Source organism: Ranitomeya variabilis, chromosome 8 (genome assembly GCF_051348905.1).
Source record: "Ranitomeya variabilis isolate aRanVar5 chromosome 8, aRanVar5.hap1, whole genome shotgun sequence".
Taxonomy (NCBI): Eukaryota; Metazoa; Chordata; class Amphibia; order Anura; family Dendrobatidae; genus Ranitomeya; species Ranitomeya variabilis.
In genome coordinates this window covers 189,998,977-190,011,952 of record NC_135239.1, presented here as the reverse complement: position 1 = coordinate 190,011,952, position 12,976 = coordinate 189,998,977, and the positions used below count along the sequence as shown (strand labels likewise).

The window sequence follows — 12,976 nt, the reverse complement described above, 5'->3', positions numbered from 1 at the left end:
CTTATTACAAAATCCTCTCCAATCTCAACATTTTTAATTATAAAGTTTACTGCTGATCACCACGGTAACCAGCCACTTTGGTGGCCGGCTTCTTAGGCAAAGAGTTTACTGTATAGCCTGTGACATTTTACACTTTCCAGGGAATAATTACGGTATATGAAGTGCGTAAAGTTCCAGTACGACCTCGACATTGGGATCCCCGTTACTGATTTTCATGGTTTAGGATGGAACCCTATTGCACCATTACACTTTGGATAATCACAGCATCAAATTTTATACCTCTTTAGACATCCTAAATGAGTAAAACTGATTAACGCAGCAATAATTCTACTAAGAAATTATGTTTTTTTATTAGAGAAGTTAAGAATAAATAAAATGAATCTTTAGCTCTCAGTAGTCCATTGCTCGTCTTAAAAAGTGCATTAAACTCCCGTCCTTTCGGCTTCTTTCAAATCTTCAAATATTTTCATGTGTTTACTTTCTAAGTTTCTGCTTTATCTGCAAAATAATAATAATAAATATAATAAAAAACAAGAATAATAACGCAAATAATAAAGACGCTAATAATAAAACCTCTCTAGGTATCAACCCTCACATTCATATACAGTGGGTACGGAAAGTAATCAGACCCCTTTCAATTTTTCACCTTTTGTTTCATTGCAGCCATTTGGTAAATTCTAAAAATTTCTTTTTTTTTCTTCACATTAATGTACGCTCCTGAAGATCACACATGAGAATAACCCTTCTATCATTTTTTGGACTATGTCACTATAAAGGTTCGTTCAGACGTATGATTTTTTTTTTTCACGTACGAGAAAAATGGTCCAGTTATTCTGATCGCAGTGTGGTATGAGTGTCATCCCATTTTCTTGTACGTGGCAAAATTTACAAGCTAATTTTTCTCCACCGTTTCCATTCTGACAGTCTGTGAAAATGGGACCGCACTCGGATGTCATTCGATTTTTTTTTTATGGACCCATTGACTTGAATTCTCTATTTTTTTTTCATTCGATCCTCGGATCAGAACCGGACGTGTCTCCACGATTTTCTGTGGACTTCTCGATCCAAGGAAAAAATCGTACACATGAATGGCCCCAATGACTATCACAGGTACGATTGCTAATTGTGAAAATCATGGAGAGCGCTCGTACGCCAAAATCGTATGTGTCTGAATGAGCCCTCCTCACTGTGGTCATAATAATAGTTGTCAGTACTAGGTCTGTATTGGGGTCTAGTTAAATCCAGCAGCGTCCTCCTCCGGCATCATGGTAATCAATAAAGGCAACGGGGCTGATCCAGGCTGTGAACTGGTGAAAGGCAGCAGTCCCTTCTCTCAGGGGTCTATGGCTTCTCCTAATTCCCCACGATCCTCTCTAATTGTGACCCTGCAGAGTCTAACTCCGGCATCTGTAAAAGCCTCCTCCACGGGGCTGAGCGGTGGACACGCGTACCGTCACTAAGAAGTGGATACAGCTGTATCCAGCCTGGACAATGCGCTGTATCCATACTGATATATTGCGGCAACCTACCCGACCCAATAGCGTAGCTTCTGATGAAGGGTTAAAGGGAATCTGTCAGCAGGCTTTTGCTATTTAATCTGATATCAGCATGCTGCAGAGGCATAGAGCGTTATTCCAGTGATCTATCACTTATTGGATTACTGTAGTAAAGTTACTACAATCAGTGTTTTATCAGCAGAAAATTCTCACTGCAGGACTAGGTGTCACGTGCCAAGCAGTCCTGCTAATCTGTGTAACCCCACCCCTCTCACTGATTGTCAGCTTGCTGACAAAGTACACAGAAATCTGCCAATCAGCGGTGTGGGCGGGGTTATACAAGGCTCAGCATTCTGAGCTCTGCTAGATCTGCAGCAGAGAAAACAGGGATTCTATAAAAACTACACCAGGCAGTCCAGTAAGTGACACCTCACTGGGATCCGGGTCTCTGCCCCTGTATTATGCTGCTCTCTGATTACATAGCCAAACCTGCTAATATACTCCCTTTAGATGTGATAGAGGATAATGTGATCATCCCTGAGGTCTGACCACTAGGACCCCCAGCGATCCTGAGAAAAGGGGCTCTGCAGCCCCTCCTGAATGGAGGTGTCTCGTGCATGCCAGGGGTCTGCTCTGTTCATTGTAAATGATAGTGCCATGGGCATGATCCTCAACTCTTCTCTATGGGAGTTTTCTTGAGGACCACACCCCCTTGGCTAACAAGTTAAGAATCTTATAAAGGGAAGAGGGTCCATATATCTGGAACGGAAAGGTGCAGGAACAAAAGAAAAAAAAACTCCCGATTCTGGGGTAAAAGCAGAATTTACACCAGATAAATAATGACATATTATTGATAAGTGATGACTTCTAAAGGGAATGATATGTAAAGCCCAGGTTATACGGTAATGCTGATGGTATGGGACACCTCTCTTACCGCTGGTCCTATTGTTGGCATGTATAATAAAGACAAGAACAAGATATTGTTAATACGAGTATAGGCACAATAATGTGATGTATAGGGGATGAAGCCCTAGTGGCGTGGAATTTTTGGCATTCCTATAAAAATGAATGAACACACACATTCACCTTTCCTCTGACAGCCTAGCACGCTGGGGACCTAATCCTGATATGTCCCACCAGGGAGACCCTCATCAATCATACATTCATCTTACCCTATAAATGTGCAGGATGATTATGCCCCTTTAAGGCTTTGTGGACATAGCTGTTTTTCTCGCGGGTGCAGAGGGAGAGGCTGCAACCGTGACCGGCCCTGTGCAGGAGGTGGGTCCGCTGACACAAGAGCCTATTCCACCTGGATGTGCGTCCAAGGACACACATTCAGCTGAAGTGTATCGCTGCCCCGGGACCTGTCAGCTCCCTGAAAATGCAATATATGCCACAGGCCAATCAGAGGGGGCAGCTGTCGTCAGTGTGCCCGTCATAAGCGGCACATGGCAGTGACGTCATGGGCACGCCGAATCAGCTGCAGGCTACAGAAGAGGACACCGTATGTTGTGGGAGCCGAGAAAGGTAAGAAGGGTCAGGTTTTTTTTTTACAGTGTTGGAAAAGAACGTCAAAATTAGCATTTCACCAGGAAGGGGCAAAGGAGGAGGGATATTTCACCAGGATGGGGACATTTCACCAGGATGGGGACATTTCACCAGGAAGGGGACATTTCACCAGGAAGGGGCAAACAATAGGGGACATTTCACCAAGATGGTGACATTTCACCAGGAAGTGTCCAAGGATGGGAAACATTGTTATGGCATGGGAAACATTGTACAAAGAAGGGGCCCATGATGGGGAAAATGATACCAGGATGGCGTATATTGTTACAGTAAGAGACTAGGATGGGGGACATTATATCAGGAAGGTTCCCAGGTTGGGGGACATTTTTTCAGGAAGGGTCTCAGGATGGGGGACATTTTTCCAAGAAGGGTCTCAGGATGGGGGACATTTCACCAGAAAGGGGCCCAGGATGGGGGACATTTCATCAGGAAAGGGCCCATGATGAAGGAAATTGTTATAGCATGGGGACATTATACAAAGAAGGTGCCCATGATGGGGGAAATTATACCAGGATAGCATATATTGTTACAGGAAGAAACCAAGATTGGGGGCATTATTACAGAAAGGGGCAAAAAAGGCGAGGACAGGGGACTTTATTACAGGAAGAGGCCCAGGATAGGGGACATTGTAACAGAATGAAGGTCATTATACCAGGAGGGGGCCTAGGATGAGAGACATAATTACAGGATGGGGGCCTAGGCAGGGGACATTATTACAGAAAGGGGCCCAGGTTCGGAGACATTATTACAGGAAGGCGCCGGGATGGGGGACATTATACCAGGAAGGAGCCTAGGATGATAGACAAAATTACATGATGGGGGCCTAGGCAGGGGACATTATTACTGAAAGGGGCCTAGGCAGGGGACATTATTACAGGAAGGGGCCAGGATGGGGGACATTAGAAAGGGGATGAAAAGCCCCGGACGGGGGATATTAATACGGGAAGGTGCCATAATGGGGACATTATTACATGGGTCTAGAACGCTATCAAGGCTGATGTCCAAATTTTGCAATGGGGTCCATGGGATGATTCTAGTTACGCCACCGGACATCGCCTTTAATTCCGCAATATACCTTTTTCAATTTTTAATCGGGGCATATGGGTGACACATGCCATAGCTTTACAGGGGAATAAATTGGAGCCTTATGTCACAGGAAGATGATATGGGGAGATGTGAACGGGGCCCAATATGTCTGGTTTGTCTTGTGACTCTTTAAGCTTGGGCTACACAGGTCGTGCGGCCAAAGATTGCTCTTTGCATTATGCTGAGATATATCGGCGGTAGGCAGTGATCTTCGGCCGTACGACCCGTGTCTCTGCGGACCCCCAGCCTATGAAGACATCGCACAATATAAGATACCAGGTAATTATTTTATTACATCCAATATAATCCATTAATCTGGAATCCACATCCAATTGTTCAGAAATAAATAGCAGTATATTATTATTAGACCAGGACCATAGGAAATATTCCCAAGCCCCGTCTTACCTATTCACCTCTTCCTGCACGTCGTCATCCACTTCTGCTTCCTGGGATACATGGGTGGTCTGAGTTGGGGGCCTGGGTCATTTTCAGAAAGATGAAAAGCTAAATAATCCCATCACAAATAATAAGATATTTCCATTTAAAATGCAAAATATATTCTCAGGTTCTTCACCTTTGGGGACATTGTGCTTCCTTTACTTAAATTAATGTATTTGGGGATACAATTAATTTTTGCAATAAGGTTTAAATAAACTTTTTGCACGGTTTGGCCTTTACAGGCTCTTGGTTCCCTGCACATTGAACTTTTAAATGGGCGGTCTGGGACCTTTACATTGATGGCCGATCCTTAGGTCATCAGTGTCTTATAAATGGGGGCTAGACAGCCACTATACAGTTAATGGAGTTGTGCTGTGCAGCTCCACAACTGAGCACTTCCGGATGTCGCCAGCACCGGCTACAGCTGATCGGTGCAGGAATGGGGTGTCACTCCACCACCGATCAGATATTGATGATCTATCCTAGACCCAAGGATAGGCCATCAATGTAAAACTCCTGGACAACCCGTTTCAGTGGTATGTTGTCATAAATCAGCTGAGAAGACCCCTTAAAAGAAAAAAAAAAATAGATACAAGAATAAGAAACTCCTCCATTAGACCATCAGAAGGAGCTCACTGACAGCTTCTCAGATAACATATTCTGCAGCCAGCAAAAGATAGTGCAACACAGAGGCTGTAGAAGTCAGACGGTGCAAAATTTGTTATGAAACCCAACTGCAAAAATAATTGCTGAGCCCAGAATACATGTATTTCAATTAAAAAAAAAAAAACAGGAAAAAAAAAAACACCATATCATTACAAGTATGAGATCTATCTGTTCATTTACATCACATAACCACTAGATGGTGCTGTGCCAATGCAAATTCTACATACCCTTTTTGTTCCTGGGCTAATAGCTGTAACATGGAGCAGGGGATTATGGGGACAGAAGATCTTTTCAGAGACCTTATATAATAATTAATGTTTTCCTAAATGTATCTTTGGACTACAGAGTGGTGACAACGCAGCACTGGGATGTGACATGCCGTTATGCTGCACTACCTCCCTGCATCTGAATGCTTCAAATGTGGCAAATTTGCTGCTTCCTGGGCACAGAGCAAAACTCGCAAAAATGGAAATCACATATTTTATATATATCAATTCCTATTTTAAAAGAAAAAAGTAAAAGGGACAAACCAAAAAAAAAAAACTAAGAGAAAATTTAAATCTGCAAATCAGTGATGTCAGGGATCCTGTAATGGTGCGAAGTCCAGTCTGATAGTCCTGACGGCGGGGTCAGGTGCCTGTTATGTGATCTCACCCGACAGCCACGTGACAGTGATACCGCACAAAGCTCTGTGCCATCCGCCTGGTTGAGTAATTCACCCTTGTGACTGATTGGTGGCGCGCTGACCTCAGGCACCCCCAAAGATCCTCACAATGTAGGTAGTGCAGCACTGTGACCCCTTTATTGTTTTACTACAGCACTGCCATCACTTAAAGAAGCTCTCCTCCTTCCATCAAAGTTTTTATCCTCTTAATATGTTTCAGTTATTATATTATATAGCACTGTGTACGTACAATTGCTCATTTTACCTTTCTACCCAGATAATTCTTCTCTTTTCTCTGCTTTATGTAGAAACAGGAAGTCTCTTGTCCCTGACTTTATCATCCTCCTCCTTAACTCATGACCCAGCTGCTCCCTCTTCCCCATCAGAGACTTTTGCAGTGATTCATGACTCATACATGGAAAATTGACCTTCTATTTCTACATAGAGCTTGGAAGGATTCAGCTAGTCAGTTATTAATCACGTGATGTCATAGAACTAATGGAACAGAGAAGAATCATCTGGGTAGAAAGGCAAAATGAGCAATTGTAGGTACACAGTGCTGTATAATATGATGACTGCAATATATTAAGAGGATAAAAACTTTGATGGGAGGAGGAGGAGGAAGAGGAGGAGGAGTGCTTCGTTAATGAAATGAGAATAACCCTTTATATTATGGCACAATTCTCCATAAGTACATAAATAATATCGGAGCCTACCTGCCTTCACTGTCATCCCTAAATGTAAAGAGAATAAAAATAAATATTGGCATAGCGTCACTCCATGATAGAATAATACATCAATCTTACATCAATCATCCCCTGATCCAGAGTTAGGCTTTGTGCACACAACGTCTAAGGCCGGGGTCACACATGCGTGTTTTACGGACGTAAGAGCGCAGAAACTACGTCCGTAAAACTCGCATTACATACGGCACAATTATTCTCAATGGGGCTGCTCCTATTAGCCGTATATTACGGTTCAGTATTATACGGCTTTCTACGGCCGTACAAAATCGCAGCATGCTGCGTTTGTCAGCGTATTGCGCAAAAAATCGCCAATGAAAGTCTATGGGGGCGAGAAAAATACGGATTCCACACGGACCAGCAGTGTGACTTGCGAGAAATACGCAGCGGTGTTAGTGAAAAGTCGGTAATTCAATTGCCGGCTTTTCATTTCTCCTGCACAAACCCGACATGATATGAGACATGGTTTACATACAGTAAACCATCTCATATCCCCTTTTTTTTTGCATATTCCGCACTACTAATGTTAGTAGTGTGTATGTGCAAAATTTCAGCGCTGTAGCTGCTAAAATAAAGGGTTAAATGGCGGAAAAAATTGGCGTGGGCTCCCGCGCAATTTTCTCCGCCAGAGTGGTAAAGCCAGTGACTGAGGGCAGATATTAATAGCCAGGAGAGGGTCCATGGTTATTGGCCCCCCGTGGCTAAAAACATCTGCCCCCAGCCACCCCAGAAAAGGCACATCTGGAAGATGCGCCTATTGTGGCACTTGGCCACTCTCTTCCCACTCCCGTGTAGCGGTGGGATATGGGGTAATGAAGGGTTAATGCCACCTTGCTATTGGAAGGTGACATTAAGCCAGATTAATAATGGAGAGGCGTCAATTATGTCACCTATCCACTATTAATACAATTGTATGAAAGGGTTAAAAAACACACACACACATGATTTAAAAGTATTTTAATGAAATAAACACAGCGGTTGTTTTAATAATTTATTGCTCTCTCAATCCATCAGCAACACCCTCGCTTGGAAAAATAATAAACGCACAAGATACATACCCTCAGCTGAACTGTCACGTCCAACGAGGTAATCCATCTGAAGGGGTTAACTAATATTACAGGCACGAGCTGCGATAAACCACTCGCTCGTGCCTGTAATCCCCGGGTGCTGAAAGGAAAGCTGGATCTGTACTTACATTGAGTCGCGGTGATGCGCCCCTGCTGGATGTTCTCATGAACTGCAGCCTGGGAACTTTTTCCCACGCTCCAGGTCATATGAGGACATCCACCAGGGGGCGCATCACCGCGACTGAAGGAAATGTAGGTCAATGACCTACATTTCCTTCATTCGCCGGGGATTACAGGCACGGAGCACACAGCTGCATTTGCAGGGCTCCTGCTTGTAAAATATTTTAACCCCTTCAGATGGATTACTTCGTGGGACGTGACGGTTCAGCTGAGGGTATGTATCTTGTGCGTTTATTATTTTGCCAAGCGAGGGTGTTGCTGATGGATTGAGAGAGCAATAAAATACTGAAACAACCGCTGTGTTTATTTCATTAAAATACTTTTAAATCATGTGTGTGTGTGTGTGTTTTAACCCTTTCATACAATTGGATTAATAATGGATAGGTGTCATAATTGACGCCTCTCCATTATTAATCTGGCTTAATGTCACCTTACAATAGCAAGGTGACATTAACCCTTCATTACCCCATATCCCACCGCTACAGGGAGTGGGAAGAGAGTGGCCAAGTGCCAGAATAGGCGCATCTTCCAGATGTGCCTTTTCTGGGGTGGCTGGGGGCAGATGTTTTTAGCCACGGGGGGGCCAATAACCATGGACCCTCTCCTGGCTATTAATATCTGCCCTCAGTCACTGGCTTTACCACGCTGGCGGAGAAAATTGCGCGGGAGCCCACGCCAATTTTTTCCGCCTTTTAACCCTTTATTTTAGCAGCTACAGCGCTAAAATTTTGCACATACACACTACTAACATTAGTAGTGTGGAATATGCAAAAAAAATGGGGATATGAGATGGTTTACTGTATGTAAACCATGTGTCATATCCTGTCGGGTTTGAGCAGGAGAAATGAGAAGCCGGCAATTGAATTACCGGCTTTTCACAGATATCGCGCTGAATGAAATCTAAATACAGAATATATATATATGTGTCTCAATGACATATATATATATATATATACTGTATATATGTTTTCCCGATCATTTGAGCACATAAATCCATTAGATGTCGGTTTTGCAAGCCTGCGCGAAAATCTCGCAGTACGGATGCCATACGGATTACATACGGAGGATGCCATGCGCAAAATACGCTGACACACCCTGACTACGGATCACTATTTTGGGAACATTTCTCCGTATTACGGCCGTAGTACGGACGTATAATACGTGGCGTATTGTCTTACGCCAAGTGTGACCCCAGCCTTATTCTCAGCGGAACCCGATGAGTTTTTCAAGCATAAGACAAATCAGGAAACTCTGGAGTTTTATTTTTTTCTGAAGCGTCTTTTTCCTGAACGTTTATTCTTTTGAAAGGTTTTTGACAGATTTTTCAGGCATTTCCAGTCTTAAAACATGTGTGCACATAGCCTTATAACTCATTGTACTTCAGAGCTGAACTCATAATTCTCTTAGTTGTAATAGGAAACCATCAACAAGTTTGTAATCGGAAAACTATTATATCACTGGAGTTCTAAGAAAGCCCTATGAGGTCCGATTCATCTTTTCTTTTATGATATTTTTGTAGTAACTTTTCTTTATTAGTCTTGCGGTACTCATTGAAGTTTTTACGCCACAGTCTTCAAAACGGCACCCACGCATCTTTTATTTTTGCCTTTAACTTTTCAGCTCAAAAAGTTGCATGTTCCATTAAAATGTCACCAAATTTTTGTCACCAAGGGGGAGGGGGGGGGGGGGTAAATTTGTGCTAAAATTTTGTAACTTTTTAAAAAGTCAAATTAGTCAAAAACATCGGGAGACTGTGAACCCCACTGACAGTGGCGGGAGTGGAAAAAAAACGAGAACAAAGAATCTAAACTTTAAAAAAAGCCAAATAAAAGGAGAATAATGAGCAAATTAAAAAAAAAGAAAAAATAGACATAAAGTACGAATGCCATAATGAATCAGGCGCATATATACTGTTATGTGTGCCGTCTGATGGATCCACACAACACATATCACGTGCGGCATAAAAACTGTCATTATAATCTGTATATACTGCAGTAATACTAGTAACAGAAGAAAAGGAATAAACTATAGCATGGTATAATATAAAGTAATAAAATATCTGATCTTACCAGTCTCCAGCTTCTCTTGCAACTAAAAGAAACAAAAGTCTCAGATACTTGTCATTCTAATAGAATTATATAAGAAAATATGTCTCCAGTCCGTCTTACCAGTGACAGCTGATGGCCCGCAGCCCATGTCTGCAATGTGGCACCAGATCGCAGAATGACTTCTCTATTCCTGAGCTGGGATTTAACAGATTATTTTCAATGCTGATCTTAAAAAAAAATGGAATTAATATCGGTGATTGCCATAAAGATCGGCATGATAGGGACCCTAAGGGCTCATTTCCACATGCGAGTCACACGTCCGTATCTCGCATGTGGAAACCAAGCTGTGGAGCCGCCACTGAGGAGCGGAGCGTGCGGCCGCATAGGAACACATGGAGCTGCACAGCTCCGCTCCTGAGTGCAGACACCAGAGCTTGGGTTCTACATGCGAGACACGGACGTGATTCTCGCATGTGGAAACAAGCCCTTAGAGGAAACGTTGGCCGTAGACATCGGAAACAAATGGTCATATTTTGGCTGGTTACTAATGTCCCATGACAAACTGACGTCTGCGTAAAAAATGGATTGGGTGGGTCTCATTTTCTAAGTATCATGTGAGTGTATTAAAAAAGATACACTGCTCAAAAAAATAAAGGGAAAAAAATAACAGAATATAACTCCAAGTAAATCAAACTTCTGTGAAATCAAACTGTCCACTTAGGAAGCAACACTGATTGACAATCAATGTCACATGCTGTTGTGCAAATGGAATAGACAACAGCTGGAAATTATTGGCAATTATAAAGACACCCTCAATAAAGAAGGGGTTCTGCAGGTGGGGACCACAGACCACATCTCAGTACCAATGCTTTCTGGCTGACGTTTTGGTCACTTTTGAATGTTGTTTGTGCTTTCACACTCGTGGTAGCATGAGACGGACGCTACAACACACACAAGTGGCTCAGGTAGTGCAGCTCATCCAGGATGGCACATCAATGCAAGCTGTGGCAAGAAGGTTTGCGGTGTCTGTCAGCGTAGTGTCCAGCGGCTGGAGGAGCTACCAGGAGACAGGCCAGTACACCAGGAGACGTGGAGGGAGCCGTAGGAGGGCAACAACCCAGCAGCAGGACCACTATCTCAGCCTTTGTGCAAGGAAGAAAAGGAGGAGCACTGCCATAGTCCTGCAAAATGACCTCCAGCAGGCCACAAATGTGCATGTGTCTGCACAAACGGTTTGAAACAGACTCCATGAGGATGGTCTGCGTGCACGACGTCCACAGATGGGGGTTGTGCTCACACCCAACACCATGCCAGATGCTTGGCATTTGCCACAGAACACCATGATTGGTGCAGTGCTCTTCACAAATGAAAGCAGGTTCACACTGAGCACATGTAACAGATCTGGAGATGCCGTGGAGAGCGATCTGCTGCCTGCAACATCCTTCAGCATGACCGGTTTGGCAGTGGATCAGTAATGGTGTGGGGTGGCATTTCTTTGGAGGGCCTCACAGCCCTCCATGTGCTCACCAGAGGTAGCCTGACTGCCATTAGGTACCAAGATGAGATCCTCAGACCCCTTGTGAGACCATATGCTGGTGCAGTTGGCCCTGGGTTCCTCCTAATGCAGGACAATGCCAGACCTCATGTGGCTGGAGTGTGTCAGCAGTTCCTGCAAGATGAAGGCATTGAAGCTATGGACTGGCCCGCCCATTCCCCAGACCTGAATCTGATTGGACACATCTAGGACATCATGTCTTGCTCCATCCACCAACGTCATGTTGCACCACAGACAGTCCAGGAGTTGGCGGATACGTTAGTCCAGGTCTGGGAGGAGATCCCTCAGGAGACCATCCCCCGCCTCATCAGGAGCACGCCCAGGTGTTGTAGGGAGATCATACAGGCACGTGGAGGCCACACACACAACTGAGCATCATTTCCTTGTTTTGAGGCATTTCCACTGAAGTTGGATCAGCCTGTAATTTGATTTTTCACTTTGATTTTGAGTATCGTTCCAAATCCAGGCCTCCATTGGTTAATAAATTTGATTTCCATTGATGATTTTTGTGTGATTTTGTTGTCAGCACATTCAACTTTGTAAAGAAAAAAAGCATTCAATGAGAATATTTCATTCATTCAGATCTAGGATGTGTTATTCAAGTGTTCCCTTTATTTTTTTGAACAGTGTATATATATATATATATATATATATATATATATATATATATATATATATATATATATATATATATGCACACATCCATATACACACACAATTTTCATCCAGAAAAATAATTATTTTTCATCCATTTTCTTATTTGTATGTCTGATTTTACATCCAGATAGAATCCATTTTTATACCAGCACATAATAGAATTTATAAGAGCAAAACCAGTTTCCTATGTTAAAGGGGTCGTCCACTACTTGGACAACCCTTCCCCCACCCCCCCCAGTAAAATAATATACCGTAATTTATATTCACCTCCGGTACCAGTACCATTCCAGTGGTGTCAGCACTGGTTCTCCCTATGTCACAGGATCTCTGAGCTGGCCTCACTCTTCTCCTACGGACGTAATTGACATCCAGAAGAAGTGAGGGAGCAGCCGCTGCTTTTATTTTCTCGGGATGTCTTGATCTGTGCATAGGACACGAGAGTGAGGCCAGCGCGGAGATCGCTTGATATTGGGAGTACCAGTGCCGACACCACTGGAATGGCACTGATACCGGAGGTGAATATAAATATTATTTTACTGGGGGGAAACATAGGGATTAAGAAAGGGTTGTCAGAGTAGTGGACAACCCCTTTAATAATTGTAATGTATTCGTGAAAAACTTAAATGCTGTAGGCATGATCCTTATGGGATTAGATTTTTTTGTTGGCACCCATAGATATGAATAGGAGAATCTCATCCAAAATATGGATGAGGATTTTTTCACACTGATCAGTGTCATCTGATCAGCCCAATAAAATAACACTGGTCCTAGTGATGTCAGGTTTTTACATGCACAGTATTTGGACAG

At 43.2% G+C, this 12,976-nt stretch overlaps 1 long non-coding RNA gene across 1 annotated transcript; it reads right to left on the bottom strand.

Annotated features, from left to right (window-relative positions):
- Window positions 1–289: 289 nt before the first annotated feature.
- LOC143788103 (uncharacterized) lies at window positions 290–10,234 on the bottom strand. Its single transcript, XR_013218559.1, has 5 exons — window positions 10,078–10,234; window positions 9,979–10,000; window positions 6,636–6,653; window positions 4,557–4,628; window positions 290–498 (listed from the first exon to the last, which is right to left on the bottom strand). It is a non-coding gene; the product is annotated as an uncharacterized LOC143788103 (long non-coding RNA).
- Window positions 10,235–12,976: the final 2,742 nt, after the last annotated feature.